General features: G+C 36.2%; 1 non-coding gene across 1 annotated transcript in view; it reads left to right on the forward strand.

Moving 5' to 3' along the window:
• LOC131067478 (uncharacterized) overlaps positions 1-15,968 on the forward strand; it is a 58,453-nt gene that overhangs the window by 27,762 nt on the left and 14,723 nt on the right. The window contains exons 2-3 of the transcript XR_009372047.1: positions 11,795-11,885; positions 12,258-12,519. This is a non-coding gene — a transcript (uncharacterized LOC131067478). The remainder of the gene's footprint in view (positions 1-11,794; positions 11,886-12,257; positions 12,520-15,968) is intronic.

The following is a 15,968-nucleotide window of genomic DNA, read 5'->3' on the forward strand; positions in this document are numbered from 1 at the left end:
TTTAAAATCTAATTTTGCTAATTTTTTAGTATTTTCCAGGGTATGGACATTCCTAAACGCATACTGGAAGGGGTATTTTTGTCAAACATTGTAGTTGGAAATGCTACAGTCGACAAGCAAGCGGACTTTTTAGCAAAGTGGCTCAAAGAAATGTGATATCATGAAATGCCATTAATGAATTGCAGGAGCTGCATCAAATAGATTCATTAAAAACGCCCTGTAAACTCATAAACCGAGTTGTAAAACTAAATTTCTCAAACGTCGAAAGCTTCTTTTATGCCAATATCAGAATGGGGATTACCATGGATCTGGACGTCTATCAAAGGAGAATGGAAAGAGGATTTTTGTCAGAAGATATTATATTCATTACTGCCAGACGGTAATAGACGTTTATGCAAAATGTGTAGTCACAGATAAGGCATGCAAACTGTTTGAGAAGACTTCTCAAAGAAATGTAATCTCTTGGGAGCATGTAAAAGACAGAGCGTGGAATCATGAACACGGTGAATGAACTGGGTACAGACTAGTGATTGCTCACTAGAAATTCCATAAATAGCTCAGAAAACTTAGTGAACGCTCGCTAGTTACTTCTGGTTCATGAATTATGTGAGTTTTAGAACTAAGATCCCCTTAATGCAAATGTATTTGGCTTGGCCCATTTTGTTTGCCTTAAATTTCTCTTTTGCTGTTTAAGTAACACCAACGGGGGAACGCATGTAGGTATTTGGTTTGTATTAAAAAGTTATTTTTTATAGATATCAAGGTCAATTCTGTGATTGTTTATATAGAACCTTGCAAAGTCTTTTTCCATATTACAAACCAGAGAATAGAATGTGCATCCGTTTCATATATTTGTATGGGCTGTTTCTGTTATTGTTTGCCGTTTTAAATGCCATAGATATCCAGGGTACAAAAGTAAGTTTGTTATGGAGGCAATATTAAGAACCTCGACAGTAAGTTTCTGCAATGTACCAACTAGGTAATAGTAGATACCCACTGGATCTAATTAATTCCCTTCCCTCCTTGGAAGTAATGTTGTTAATTCAAAACTTAAAATCATTTGGAGGTAGACCATTTTCTATATCATTCGGATAATTTTCAATCAATGCATCGTGCATCTTTAGTGTCTGTCTCTCTTGGATTTTGACCATCAATGCAAATCTTTTGAATTTAGGAGTCCTTATGGACTGCTTGTCTTCCATAAACTCTTCACATACTTTCAACCTAATGTTATCCACACCAACTTCAACAGTACATTGTCCAAGCAATCTACAGGAAGTTGTATCCACCGCTTGGTTTCCTTTGGGCCTAGGAGGGGCCCCACCTTGAATGATTTCTTTTATTCTTTCGAGGAAATTCAACCTGTGTAACCTCATTTTCTTTTGTAAGCATTTTTTCTGCCATTCCTTTAGTTTTAGAATACTCAACTAAGTGTGAAAGCTCAGGTAGCACTACCAGAGAAGCAATTCTTAAGGACGGCATAAGTGCCATTAATGCTGCTGGGAATGGAAGCCTAGGTGGTCATTTAATATATGTAAAGAATGTTCCTCTGCCAACCTAACTTCTGCTTTTTCCAAGCCTTGTAGAACATAGGCTAGTCTGGCATTTGAGTATATCTTCCTAAATCCCTCAAACTCTTCCATTTTCTGTAATGGTCATTGATGTGACATAGAACTGAATACCTCCTCAACCTTTTTGTAGTACTTGATCATCAACATCTTGTCTGGCTACCTGATTGTACTGCTGGTATGTCTCTTGAAAGTATGAGACAAACTTACGTAGCTCAAAGGCTTATTTCATCTTTAGGGGTTTTTGGTTTGACCCTTGAATCATCATGGATCCTATGATGGGGCAGTCTATGTCCTTTGTAAACATTTTAATCTTTCTTATATAAAAAGGTTAGTCTTTTCAGATCCAATGGTTTCCTAGTCTCATGGGCTAGTTGAAAAGCCTTTTGTCGAGATTAAAATTTATTTGCATAGTTGCATCCCACATGGTATGGGTGTTTCAGTTTGCATTATAACAATTGTAGGCCCAGTAAATTTTTTTGGAATTAGTAAACAGTTAGGTGCTTTAGCTTTCACTAAATCAAGTGCTTGTGTATTGTAAATAGGAGGTGGCCTGACCCCTTTGTCATAGAAGATTTCAAACAATCATCCTCTTGGTATGTGAATTATTGGGTCCTTGATACACTCTTTGAATACTCTTTGAATTTTGAAGAAATTTCTTTTAGAGTTTTCTTTTCTAGTAACCCTATTGTACCTTTTCTGCCTAGGGGATGACTTCTAAATCATATTGATTCACAATTCTCTTATGAGCCATTTTGGAAACATTTTAATACAGATAGATCTACATTCATTGGATGAGGGAGTACTATATGCTTGGCATTTCAGGTTGGGGCACACAAAGGTTTCCAAATTTTCCATTAGACTATAAATAAATTTAAAAAATAATTCATAGCCATAGCACAAGCAAATTTGAAGCTCAAATATATGTGCCCTATCTTTTCCCTATACAACCTATCTTTCAATTTCTTTAGTGACAACATATCTATTTTTCAGGACAAGTATTCAAAGTGTGAAAGCTCTAAATAGTCTCGTGTGGAATTTACTCTTGGAATGTCCTTGTTTGATAATGTTTACTTAATATCTTTTCTCCGCTCCGCACTTTTACCAATTCAATTGTAGGATGAGAAGAATTAGGGCAGAGTCTTTCCTTTTATTACTTGGCACTTGTGTGTGCATAGTAATTAATATTAGTAGCAGGCTCCGTTAATGCTTCAGCTCTCTTTTCCTTTAGAATGTTTGAAAACGTCATGTTGCCTAAGGATTTTGAAAATTTTGATTTGATTAACAGCTCGCATTGATATGAATTGATTGACAAATAATCAAAGGTGTGAAGTAGAATGGGGAAAACAAAGATGCGTGCTTTTAGCTTTTGCTGTTTTTCCTAGAAAAGAACATGTTGCCAACTACACTTTATTAAGTGGCATTAGGATATGTCATCTCTATCCTAATCATCATAGGGTATATTAGAGAATCATATTGGTGACTGTCCTTGGTTGACATGTGGCAATATTTCATTTGTCCTTGAGCTATGGACCCATATGAGTAACTATATATTTGTTCGTTGTCTAATAGAATGAGACACATCAAGCTAGGTGTATGCCATGTAGTTGTTAGAACCTAAAGGGACTAAAACTAGTCAGAACCTGCTTCTATTGTTTTGTCACAAAGATAAGTCAAAAGTATGCATTTCCTTCAAAAATTGCCAAATAGGGAGATTGGGCTCACCATAGAGATGCTATTGACCCACTTAGCCAATCCTTGTTCATTCCACAATATGTGAGCCTATGTGGTTGCCCACATGTTCACTTCTTGACCAATTAGGTTCAACATTTATGTTAAATGAATGTTACTTATGACTTTAAAAATCCCACCATTATCCTTTGTTTCATTTGATTCAAGATCCAATGACACGTTGACCAACACTTGATCAAACAACCTTTGGTAAAAGAGCTTGATCAAAAGTGCTTGTTTGCTTTTTCCATTTTGCTGCATAGAAAGGTAATAAGATATGCAACCACTTATAGCAAGTATGCTAAAACAAAGAGCTGATGCCTAATAACTTTTCCATATTGAAATTTCACTCACGTGATATGCTACAGGTGATTGTAAGTCACTTCAAAATTCGAACAAAAGTGCATGGACAGATATAAATGAGGTTCTAGACAAATGCAAACAAAGGGTTTCAAAGCTAATTCACTTAGGTTTACTAGCTTAAGGGCCTCTATACAAAGACCAGTACCTCAAAAGGCACTAGATGATTAGGAAAAGCCTTTGAATGCTTTTTTCTAGCACAATTTGGTGATGGTTACGACGACTTCCTAGGATGCAAGATGCTAATCTTGTTGAATGTCGTGTTTGGCACACAATAGAGGGGTTCAATATCCAAACTTTTACTATGGTATTTTGGTAACCCTACAATTTTTTTTAGGGTTTTTCATGAAAATATACATTTACAAATATTAATATTTTAAATCATAATCATAAAGTTGATTGTAATTAGGTAGGAGGGGCGGATTCCAATTGCCTTAGGCAACATTGGAATCCGCCCAAAGGGCTGGCCCCTCATTAACGTGTAGGGATGGGCCCTCTCTCACACGCCATTCCCTAAACAAAGCCGAACCTATTCCTCACGCCACCCTAAGGGAAACGTATTCCCTCTAAATAGGGCCGACCCTATATTCAAAAGACAATTCACACAAAAGAAAAAGGATAAAAATAATTAATGTCAAGCCGACCTAAATAGGTCCCTCGCCTCATATAAATAGAGGACAACTTGACTTCATTTACACACACAATCATCTACTCTCTCATATGCGAATCTAATTTGAAGGACAACAAACTCAGTCTTTTATCTGCTGGGCATAAAGCGATCCATCTCTACTGTTAAGGGAGTGCTCTTCATCAAGCGATTTGCCAATTGAATGACCTGCGGTTCTGAAGTTGATTACAGTCATCAGTTGGAGACATACATTTCATTTCAAGATCAAATCCTTGGTTGCTGGTTGATACAACAAAAGGCAGATCCGAAATTGGTTAAGGGGCAGATCTGAAACCACTTGAAGATGCCATTAGCCCTAAGGGTGAAGTGAGATAAGTATTGTAATCAGATTATTATTCATAATCCATAATTAGATCTGAGGATCTTTTCTGGCTGGGTTTTTCCTCCTAGGAGGTTTTCCCAGGGTACTTGTGTGTTGTGTGTTCATTCTATTCATTTCTCTACTTTTGCTTAATTCTGGAAATTCCTAAACACTAACAACAATTAATATTAATTTGGAAATTCAGATAAATTTCTATTTTCTGAGTATTGCATTAATCTAAAAGACTAAAAACAACATGGTATCAGAGCTATAGGCTAGATCAACTTTCAGATTTCAGAATTTAGTACTCTTTTATATCCAGATTGTTGTCTCATTCATAGGTCAGATCAATGGGGCTGAAAGTTGAAGATAGGCTTGATGGAAATTTCAACTTTGCTGCATGGAAGGTTCAAATCATGGTTGCTCTAGAGGAAGAAGATCATCTTCACTTCATAGAAGCGAAAGAGCTAGTTGAACCTACGGATGCAGCTGAGCTTAAACAATTCAAAAGGGATGCTGTTAAGGCCAGAAAGCTCCTTATTGATTCAGTTAAAGACCACCTAGTCACCTCCATTGCCTCATTCACTACTGCAAGAGAAATATTTAGTCATCTACAAGGTACCTATGAAATTAACAATCTCAGTAGGGCAATTACTTTAAGGTAGCAATTACTTAATATCAAAATGTCAAAAGACGATTCTGTTATGTCTTATTTTATGAGGATTTTAGAACTAAAGAATCAACTAGGTACAATTGGGCATAACATGGAAGACAAGGATCTTGTTATGATTGCCCTAAATGGTCTACCGCACTCATGGAAGTCCTTTATTCAAACCATAAGTGGTAGAACTGAGTTACCTACCCTTGATCGCCTTAAGAATGATTGCATTCAAGAAGAGTCGTGTCTTATCACAAGGGGGCAACTCAAAAGTCCTCATGTAGATGATCAACACATGCTTGCAGCCGAATGCAAGAAAGGTGGAAATTGGAAGAAGTATTACCCCAAGAGGAATAGAGACTTTAGACCACCTAGTTCTCAGCATTCTTGGAAGAAGCCAAGAGATATCTCTCGTGTTCGATGTTTCAGATGCGACAAATTTGGTCACTGTGCTAAAGAGTGTTAGAATGATCCTACGCAAAGAGAAGCCAACCTAAATGAAGTCTTAGAACAAAATGATGACTTCTTATTCATTTGTGCCCTGTCAAGCAGCATACCCATAGACAGTAACACATGGCTGATTGACAGTGGTGCTTCCAGACACATCACAGGCTACCGTGATCACCTTTCAGACTTAGTAGAAAAGGATACCAGTCTAACTGTGGTAATTGGTGACGATGCTCGATATTCGGTAAGAGGTTCTGACACTACTTTAAATTTAGACTCTGGTATTTCACTTCTTCTTAGTGATATCTTATTTGTTCCTGGAATTAAAAGAAACTTAATTTCCATTTTTGCTCTAGAAGATAAAGGTTATCAAATTGCATTTTTTGAGAGAAAAGTACTTGCTTGGCCTAAGAAATCTAGTTTTAAATCTGCTCGTGTAATTGGTAATAGATATGATAGTTTATATAAGCTCTTACTAACTCTGTTCAAGCCCTCATTAATGAGGCTCCCGAATCCTGTGAGGTATGACATAAAAGACTTGGACACTTACACTATCAAGCATTTCCCTCCCTTGGAAAGTTAGTCAAAGGTATGCCTAAACTCAGTCAAATTCATGATGATACATGCAAAGGTTGTGCTATAGGTAAAAATGTTAAAAGCCCTTTTCATAAAAGTGAAAGTAGAGCTAAAGATAAACTAGCACTTGTTCACTCTGATTTATGTGGTCCTATGTCTATAGCATCTGCTAGTGGATTTCTTTATTATGTAATCTTCATAGATGATTTCTCTAGGAAAACTTGGATCTACTTCTTGAAATCTAAAGAATCTGATGAAGTCTTAAGTAGATTTAAAGAGTTTAAGGCATTGGCTGAAAACACCTCTGGTAAAAGAATTAAATGTTTAAGATCTGACAATGGAGGTGAGTATACCTCTGGAAGCTTTCATGATTTTTGTGTCGAGACAGAAATTAAGAGGGAGTTTTGTGTTCCATACAATCCTCAGCAAAATGGAGTTGCTGAAAGGAAGAATAGAACAATTGTTGAGGTTGCAAAGGCTATGATTCATGATCAAGATTTGCAGACCTTTCTATGGGCTGAGGCTCTTAGAACAATGGTATATATTCAGAATAGATGTCCTCACCGTGTTCTAAAGAATGACTCCTGAAGAAGCCTTCACAGGATCCAAACCTGACATTAGTCACTTAAGAATTTTTGGAAGTCCTGATTATGTTCATGCGCCCAAGGAAAAGCGAACCAAGTTGGAGGCCTCCGGGAAGAAAGGCATGCTAGTTGGATACAGTGAATCCTCCAAGGCCTTCAGGATCTATATTCCATGTCAAAGGTATGTTGAGGTAAGTAGGGATGTTACTTTTGAAGAAGATATTGCCTTTAAGAAATCAAAAGGTTCTCTTGTTATTGATGAAGTTAATGACAATCAAGATATGAATGTTGATACTAACCCTGAGATTCAGAGGGAGCCTGTTGAACCTCCACCTCAAGAAGAGCATAATGATCCACCGGAGCCTATGAATCCCACTGATATACCTAGTGACATTGTTGTTAGCAAAAAGAGGCCACTTTGGGTAAGAAACACCATTCAAGAAGCTGAAAGATTTGCAGCTCCTAGTGGCACCTTCCGAGAAACCAAGAGACCTCAAGTATTCTCCAACTACGTTACCTTCCGAGAAACCAAGAGACCTCAAGTATTCTCCAACTACGTTGCATTGATGTGCAATCTCATTGAGTCTGAGCCATGCAATGTTGAAGAAGCCTTGAACCATCATGCCTGGAAGCTTGCTATGGATGAAGAGTATCAGTCAATCATCAAGAATGATGTTTGAGACATTGTGCCTAGACCCAAAGGTAAATTTGTTGTTTCTTCTAAATGGTTATTCAAAATTAAACATAATGCTGATGGTAATATTGAAAAATATAAGGCTAGATTTGTAGCTCGTGGTTTTTATCAAAAGGAAGATATAGACTATGAAGAAACATTTGCTCCTGTTGCTAGATATATCTCTATTAGAACTATAATAGCTACTGCTGCAGCTAGAAGTTGGAAGCTACATCAAATGGATGTTAAGACTGCCTTCCTTAATGGTGTCATTGAGGAAGAAGTCTATATTGAACAACCTGAGGGTTATGAGATTCAGGATAGAGAAACTTATGTGTGCAGATTGAAGAAAGCTCTATGTAGCCTCAAACAGGCCCCTCGTGCTTGGTATGAAATTATTGATAAGTACTTGTTAAGTTTAGGATTTTGTAAAAATGATGCTGACTCTAACATCTACTTTAAGATATCTAATGATGAAATGTTAATTCTAGTTCTATATGTGGATGATTTATTTCTTACTGGTAAAGATGAACTTATCATTAGATGTAAGAAAGAATTAGCTTCAGAATTTGAAATGAAGGACTTAGGTCTAATGCATTATTTTCTAGGTCTAGAAGTATGACAAAGATCTAACGAATTTTTTCTAAATCAAGGAAAGTATACTATTGATATTTTGAAAAGATTTAGAATGATGGATTGTAAACCTATGTCTACCCCTATGAAATCTAACTTAAAGAAGTTAAGTGTTTCTGCAGCTAACTCTGATTTTGCAGATCCATCGGAGTACAGGGAGTTGATTGGATCATTGATGTATCTAGTTAACACTAGACCAGATAAATGCTATGCAGTGAATGCTCTCAGCCAGTTCATGAGCATGCCCAAACATGTTCATCTTGTTGCAGCCAAGCACATCCTAAGATACTTGCAAGGCACAGTTGGATATGGGCTGAAGTATCCACTTAACACTTCAATAACCTTGGAAGGTTATTCAGATGCAGATTGGGCTGGAAGTGTTAAAGACAGGAAAAACACTTATGGCATTTGTTTCAGCTTAGGATCCGCAGTGATCTCTTGGGCTTGCAGAAAACAATCCTCAGTTGCACTAAGTACTGCTGAAGCTGAGTATATTACAGCAAGTGTTGCTTCTAGAGAAGCAGTGTGGCTTCGTAAGCTTCTTGCTGAGCTGTTTGGACAACCTTGAGAACCTACAGTTATTCATTGTGATAATAAGAGTTGTATCAAAATGTCCGTCAATCTAGTGTTTCATGACAGGTCAAAACATGTGGAAACTCATTATCACTTCATTCGAGATATGGTGCAAAGAGGTTCCATTTAGCTAAAGTATGTCAGCACTGATGAGCAGGTTGCAGATATTCTTACCAAGCCTCTGTCCAAAGTGAAGTTTGTGTACTTCAGAGACAGACTCTGTGTTTTGGAAAATGAAACCCTAGTTGAGAGGGAGCCTCAATCTTAGTGATACATTGTGTTGTATCAAACCACCCTCTGCGGGCAATGTAAGGTGGTATTGTAATCTTCTCTGGGAGAAAAGTAATCGTTACCATCCTCTGCGGGCAATGTAAGATGGTAGAAAAGATCCTCTCCACCATCTGCGGGCAATGTAAGGTGGATCCAGTCTATGTTTGTGTGCGAGCTGGAAGATTATATTATGTAGTTCCATTATATGCTTGTGTGCAAGATGGAAGACTACAATATTCTGATTATGTAATCCATTCTTTGCTTGTGTGCAAGATGGAAGATTATGATATTCTGATTATGTTTTTTCCTCCCTAATTAAGATGGAGTGTTGATTGTAATTAGGTAGGAGGGGCGGATTCCAATTGCCTTAGGCAACATTGGAATCCGCCCAAAGGGCTGGCCCCTCTTTAACGTGTAGGGCTGGGCCCTCTCTCACACGCCACTCCCTAAACAAAGCTGAACCTATTCCTCACGCCACCCTAAGGGAAACGTGTTCCCTCTAAATAGGGCCGACCCTATATAAAAAAGACAATTCGCACAAAAGAAAAAGGATAAAAATAATTAATGTCAAGACGACCTAAATAGGTCCCTCGCCTCATATAAATAAAGGACAACTTGACTTCATTTACACACACAATCATCTACTCTCTCATATGCGAATCTGATCTGAAGGACAGCGAACTCAGTCTTTTATCTGCTGGGCATAAAGCGATTCATCTCTGCTGTTAAGGGAGTGCTCTTCATCAAGCGATCTGCCAATTGAAGGACCTGCTGTTCTGAAGTTGATTACAGTCATCAGCTGGAGACATACATTTCATTTCAAGATCAAATCCTTGGTTGCTGGTTGATACAACAAAAGGCAGATCCGAAACTGGTTAAGGGGCAGATCTGAAACCACTTGAAGATGCCATTAGCCCAAAGGGTGAACTGAGATAAGTATTGTAATCAGATTATTATTCATAATCCATAATCAGATCCGAGGATCTTTTCTGGCTGGGTTTTTCCTCCTAGGAGGTTTTCCCAGGGTACTTGTGTGTTGTGTGTTCATTCTATTCATTTCTCTACTTTTGCTTAATTCTGGAAATTCCTAAACACTAACAAGAATTAATATTAATCTGGAAATTAAGATAAATTTCTATTTTCTGAGTATTGCATTAATCTAAAAGACTATAAACAACACAAACCCTAAAAAAAAGATTTATAGTTAGGGTAAAGGCATACTAAATCAAGACATTAAATTTTTTGTCCCTAATCTGAAATTGCTTAAAAAATCAGCATTTAGTTAGGATTAGCAATTGATGTTGATGATTTTGCATTCCCTAACCCTTTTCAAGGTTTAGGGTTAGGGCATAAAACAAAATTATGATATTTTGAAAAACCCCAAAAAGAGCATATTGTTATAAAAAGCCCTGGTTGTTATCCTAAACCCTGAAATGGGGTTAGTGTAACGGTTAGGCATCAAAACACAAAACAATATATTGCTTTAAAAAATAACCCTAATCCTAAACGCTGAAGACTAATTTCAGAGTTTAGGGCTAGGGTTTGTGCATAAAAATATAATAAAACATAATTTTAAGTTTAATTAATTATTAAAATAAATATGAAAAAAAGAAGAATCAGTAAAAAGATATAAACCCTTAACTAGATTTTAAAGATCCGTATACCAACTTCAAAGATTTTGTTGGTCTGATTAATGTGCCCTCAAATCCAAGAGGAATCCTTGAATGTATGCTGAAAATCATGGTTGGGAAGCCTTAAAAACCAGTATGTCTTGTTGCAGAAAAAATCAGAGGAGAATAAAGTTGAAATGTGCAAAAAAAATTGCAGTTTACAGCCTTTATGGAAGAAAATAAGGATTTATTATATTCAATATTGTTATATATTGCCAATATCTTGTGACAGTATTGGTCAATAAACCAGTCAAAATGGCAGTAAACAACATTTTCAAAAAATTGCAAGATTTTGAGGATAGTATTGTCCAGGCATCTGAGATCTGAAATATCATGACGTTTTCAAGATATCTGCTACTCTGGCGTGAAATGCCCTCATATTTGAATCTTGAGCACCACCTTATCCCAAGTCATTGATTGGGATGACTTAACATACCATCTTCACAGGTCTGCTTCTGCAATCCCAATGGAATTGTTGAGAGACCTGGTTCGAATCACAATGGGGCTGCTATCTGATATATTTGACATCTAAAGTCTTCAATCAGGGCTGCACAGCTATAGATATTAGAGGCAATAAAATCTCTCCAAATTTTGTTTTGCTAAATCATTATAATACATTGTGGAAATTGTAAGTGGGATAGTGCTCACTGCAAATATCTACCTTCTTACCTTGCCTTACTATTTTTTTTCCTTGCTGTTTATAAGGCTACTCTCTTGCTGATCTATCTAGCATCTATCAGCTTTTCAAGAGGGTGATATCATTATATTTGTTTCTTATATAAAAAACTATGTATGCCTTGTTATTTCTTATGTTTCTTAGCTACTCTGGATGGCATGCTTTTTAGAGTCTTAGTACTTTATATTTATAATTTTGTCCCTTCTGAGTGTGCTGTTTTTTTGGTAACACTTCTACTTTTTAATAAATATTTGATTTCACATAGTTAATTTTGTTCTGGATAGCCAGCCCTGAATTTTTTCTTAGATTAAAGGCTTGATTAACAATACCTTTTTACAATCGAAATTTGGGAGAACTTAGGAAATGTTCTTTCTATTTGGTTGCAGTGTGGGAATGGATGACAATGTTAAGCGCCTGCAACAAGGACTTGTAGAGGTTGAAATTGAGGCTGAGCGTCTTCTCTTGGCAAAACAACAGGTGAATAATATGTACAATTGTGAAGCAGTCATATTTCAGATAATTGATGCTTCCACAATCATGATATTAAGAGAGGATTTTGAATAACTGTGTAGAAAAAATTCATAACATTCACTTTCCATATCTCTCCTCTTTTGAAATAGCTGTCTAAAAAAATTTCATCCATTTTTCAATTATATGTGGAAATTTTTTTCATAACATTGATATTTCAGATTTCAGATCTCCGAATGTCAATGTAATGACAATTTTGTACAGAATTATTTCAAAAGTAGAATAATGTGAAATCTCAATGTTATGAAACTTTTCCACATGGTTATTTCAAAAGTGTCTCAATCGTATCTTACTTATCTGACTATCACAAGTTGGAAACAGCTGGTTGAGTGTGACAGGTCCAGGAATAGCAACCGAGAGGCTCTAACAGCATTACGAAAGCAAGCTTGAACTTCAAAAAGTAGTGTTCCTTCCCCTTATGAATCACTCATGAAACAAATGGGGGGAAGTGATGCTAAAGTCAAGGAAATTTGCAGAACTTGTGGGGACCATGATTCAACTGAGAATACGTGGATGACGTTTGCTGGAGGAGATATTTTTGCACACTTACCATTTCATGCAGTTCATGTCAGCTTAGAGAAAGGTACACAACTGAAAGGGAACTCCATGCATTTTTGTTTCTATGTTGTGAAGAATTTACCAAATGTTTATACATCTATATACTCATACTATCTTCATCCTTAAGCAAGCATTGTAACCTACTTTTCAAAGAGTTTTCACTAGCAAGGTCAGTGATATCTTCTTCCATTTGTCTTATTGAGCCCTCGAATTACAGAGTAGTCTTTCTTGGTCCATTCTGTCAAACAAAAGTCTCTGTAGGTCACTGCAGAAATTTCACAGACTAGACCCAAAGGAAGGTCAAAGCAACCAGTAGGATCAACATTGCATGTCCAACATGCTGATGCCAGCAATTTTTTTTAGCTGTATGGACTGTATTCAATTTCTTTCCTCACCCTTCCACGTTGGCTCCAAATGAGAGAACAACTGGCGAGTAATTCATTTATAGTAGCAACTAGCAGCTAATGATAGTCATGGAACTTTAATTAAAATTTAATTTACTGATGAGTTACAAGTTGCTTTAGCCTAAGTTGCATTTAATTCTGGCACAAAATGGCAGGTCAGCGCAGGTGAGAAACATATGAGTGTGTTAAAAATTAAACTATGAAAATATCTAAGGAAAGGCGACATCACTATGATGTTATGTTTGGTAGTTGAAGATGTCATTCTATTTTGGAAGATGGTGTTTACTAGAAAGCTTAAGCTAAAGGTTTGAATTTGACAATGAGTTCAATGAACATAAAATTTGAAAATTACCATGTTCTACCAAGTATCTGGGATAGGGAAAGTAGGAAATAGAGGGGGATGCATTTCCATGATGGCAAGGGGTGGGAGGCCTTATTTTTAGGGGGGTAGCAGGGGCAGCAAATTAAAAAGTAGGGGAAATTTAAAAATATAGAAAATTCCAAACATTCATAAGGCATTCACCATATTCATCATATAACCATGTTATGAAACTTTAGAGCTGAATTGAGAATTCACTTGAATTGACACACAAATTAACAAACTTTCAATTTACAATCATTTCAGTTTAGTTTTTAGCTTCAATATGCATATACAACAAATGAAAAGGTGAAAAGGCTATGAGTACAAAATGACAAAATGTACTAAACTATATGTACTGATGCTATGCCTTTGCCTCACCCCTGCCTAAATTAATATCAAACATTGAATTTGATTCATTGCCAATATGAGGGGCTGCCTCATCCAATGGAACACCCTCCAATCCCTTCTCTGCCTTTACATCACTCTGTGTGGCATCTTTGGGATAAACATCCCATCATAAAGCTAGTTTGTTGATACTTAGGAATTTGTTGATCTTGATGCTGCAAGGTGCTATGCATGGCCATCAACTTCTCTGCTCATCAAGAGGTAAGTCTGACCCTCTTGATAGAGTGAATGAAGTTGTATGTGGACCATTTGCTCTTTGTAGCATAGGAACTAGCAACTTATGAAAGGAGGAGAGTGGTGAGCGTTTTCAACTTCGGTGCATCTTTGCCATGCCATGACCACCATCAAATAGGTTTCAAATTGAGCTAACACAGCTCAATCTTTGCCTTTGGTTTGTTGAATGTTAAACCACTAAAATCAACAAAGACAATCTACTATGTTTTAAGTAAAATTGTCTTGTTAATTAAATACATTTTTGAAAGGGCCTTCATTAACCCTTATTTCACCTCTTTTCCTATTCTTTGGTGTGTGCCATTTGGAATTTAGAGCATGCACCAGTGCTCTATTTCTGTGTCACAATGGGCTTAATATGTTCTTCATAAAATCCCAAATTGTATTTTTTGTAACGTCCCCACTTTGAAATAGAATTTAATAATAAATAATATTAATAAAATTAGAATACAAAAGAATAAATATAAAATTTTAATTAAAATATGAAAGAATATAATTAAAATTTAATTAAGTTAATGAATGGTCAAAATACATGGAATGAAAAGTTGTGACTCCCTCAAACATGAGATATAAAAGGGAGAAGAGAACCTCATTTGAGAGGGAGATAATTTGGGAATGAGATTTGTAGATCTGATTGTGAAAGGTTGTGTCCCTTTCAGAGGGCAGAAATAAATTAATAATGAAGATTTGCACTCTTTCAAGGGTGCTAGTGGTTGGAACTGGAAAGGGTGCGTCTCTTGCCAAAGGGCATACATGATGAAGAGGTGTGATCTCTCCCTCACATTGAGAGATATAAAGGAAAGGAATCAAATGCATCCAGTGACATCACCATCGATCAGATCAGATCAGAACTGTTATTAAGTTACAGGCAGTAACATCCTTGTTGTTGGTGGTATGCATGGGGATAATTAATTAATAAGGATACACAGCAGATTCAATCATTTACTGGGGTATGTGACATGAGTTCCCTATGCATAGGTTAATGAATACTTGTTGTTTAATTTATGAATGCTTGATATAGTATAATGGATGTTATTCCTATCAGTTCGTTGATAATACATATTATGTTATCGCTTATGATTGTTTAATATATAAAGGTATAGGAATGTGACATAATATAGGATGCCTTATAGACATATATATATATACTCCGTCTGATTATTACTGGTCCAAATTCTTAATCTTTACCTATTGCCCCACATGGAGGATTGGATGTGGAAATGTTAGGGAAAGGCGGTATTAATACCTCGCAAGGTAGATAGGACCTGCGGTGGATTGGATATATCCTACATCATACAAAGGCAATGGATAAGGCCTTTAGTGGAATGGGCATGTGCTACATCATACAAAGGCAATGGATAAGGCTTGGTGTGGAATGGGCATATGGTATATCATACAAAGTCACTACTTGTGGAGGATGGTTTTCTGGCACCCTAACAAAGATACTTCCCAATCTCCGCTAAGATTGATCATTAGGATTGATTAGGGATTAGAGCTGGCTATGTTGATTATCCCTTGTATGATGTATGCTAATGGTTCCCTAGAGCTAACAAATGCATAATAAAATATAACAAGTATGATGAGATGTGTTTAATTATTGGAAAATAGGCTATCTCCTAATAGGGGACATTACATTTTTTTGTCTACCCTATTATGTTGTCAAAAGTCTTGTAAATGTCTCCAAGACTAGGAGAGTTTGTATTAGTACATATAATGATTCGCACAATAGGTGTGCAGTGAAAGAGTAAATATGTTGGCAAATAAAATTTCAAAAATTTAATAAGATTATAAGACTCAAATGATGAAACAATGAATGCTAAATTGCTAATACAAAGAATTTAGATCTAATTTAGATTGCTTCTCCTAATGCACATGAACATAAGCTTCACAACCAACCCTTAATTGTGAATTAGAAGGCTTCTTTGTAATGTTCCCTAATAAATAAGGTGCAAAAGTAAATTCGAAACAATATTAGTTATCTTATATTAATATCCCATTTATAGATTAATATAAATAATTAATATCATTAAAGCATTGTGGAATAAAGTGGAATAAACACCGTAATTACTTAAC

This window comes from Cryptomeria japonica, chromosome 3 (genome assembly GCF_030272615.1).
Source record: "Cryptomeria japonica chromosome 3, Sugi_1.0, whole genome shotgun sequence".
Taxonomy (NCBI): Eukaryota; Viridiplantae; Streptophyta; class Pinopsida; order Cupressales; family Cupressaceae; genus Cryptomeria; species Cryptomeria japonica.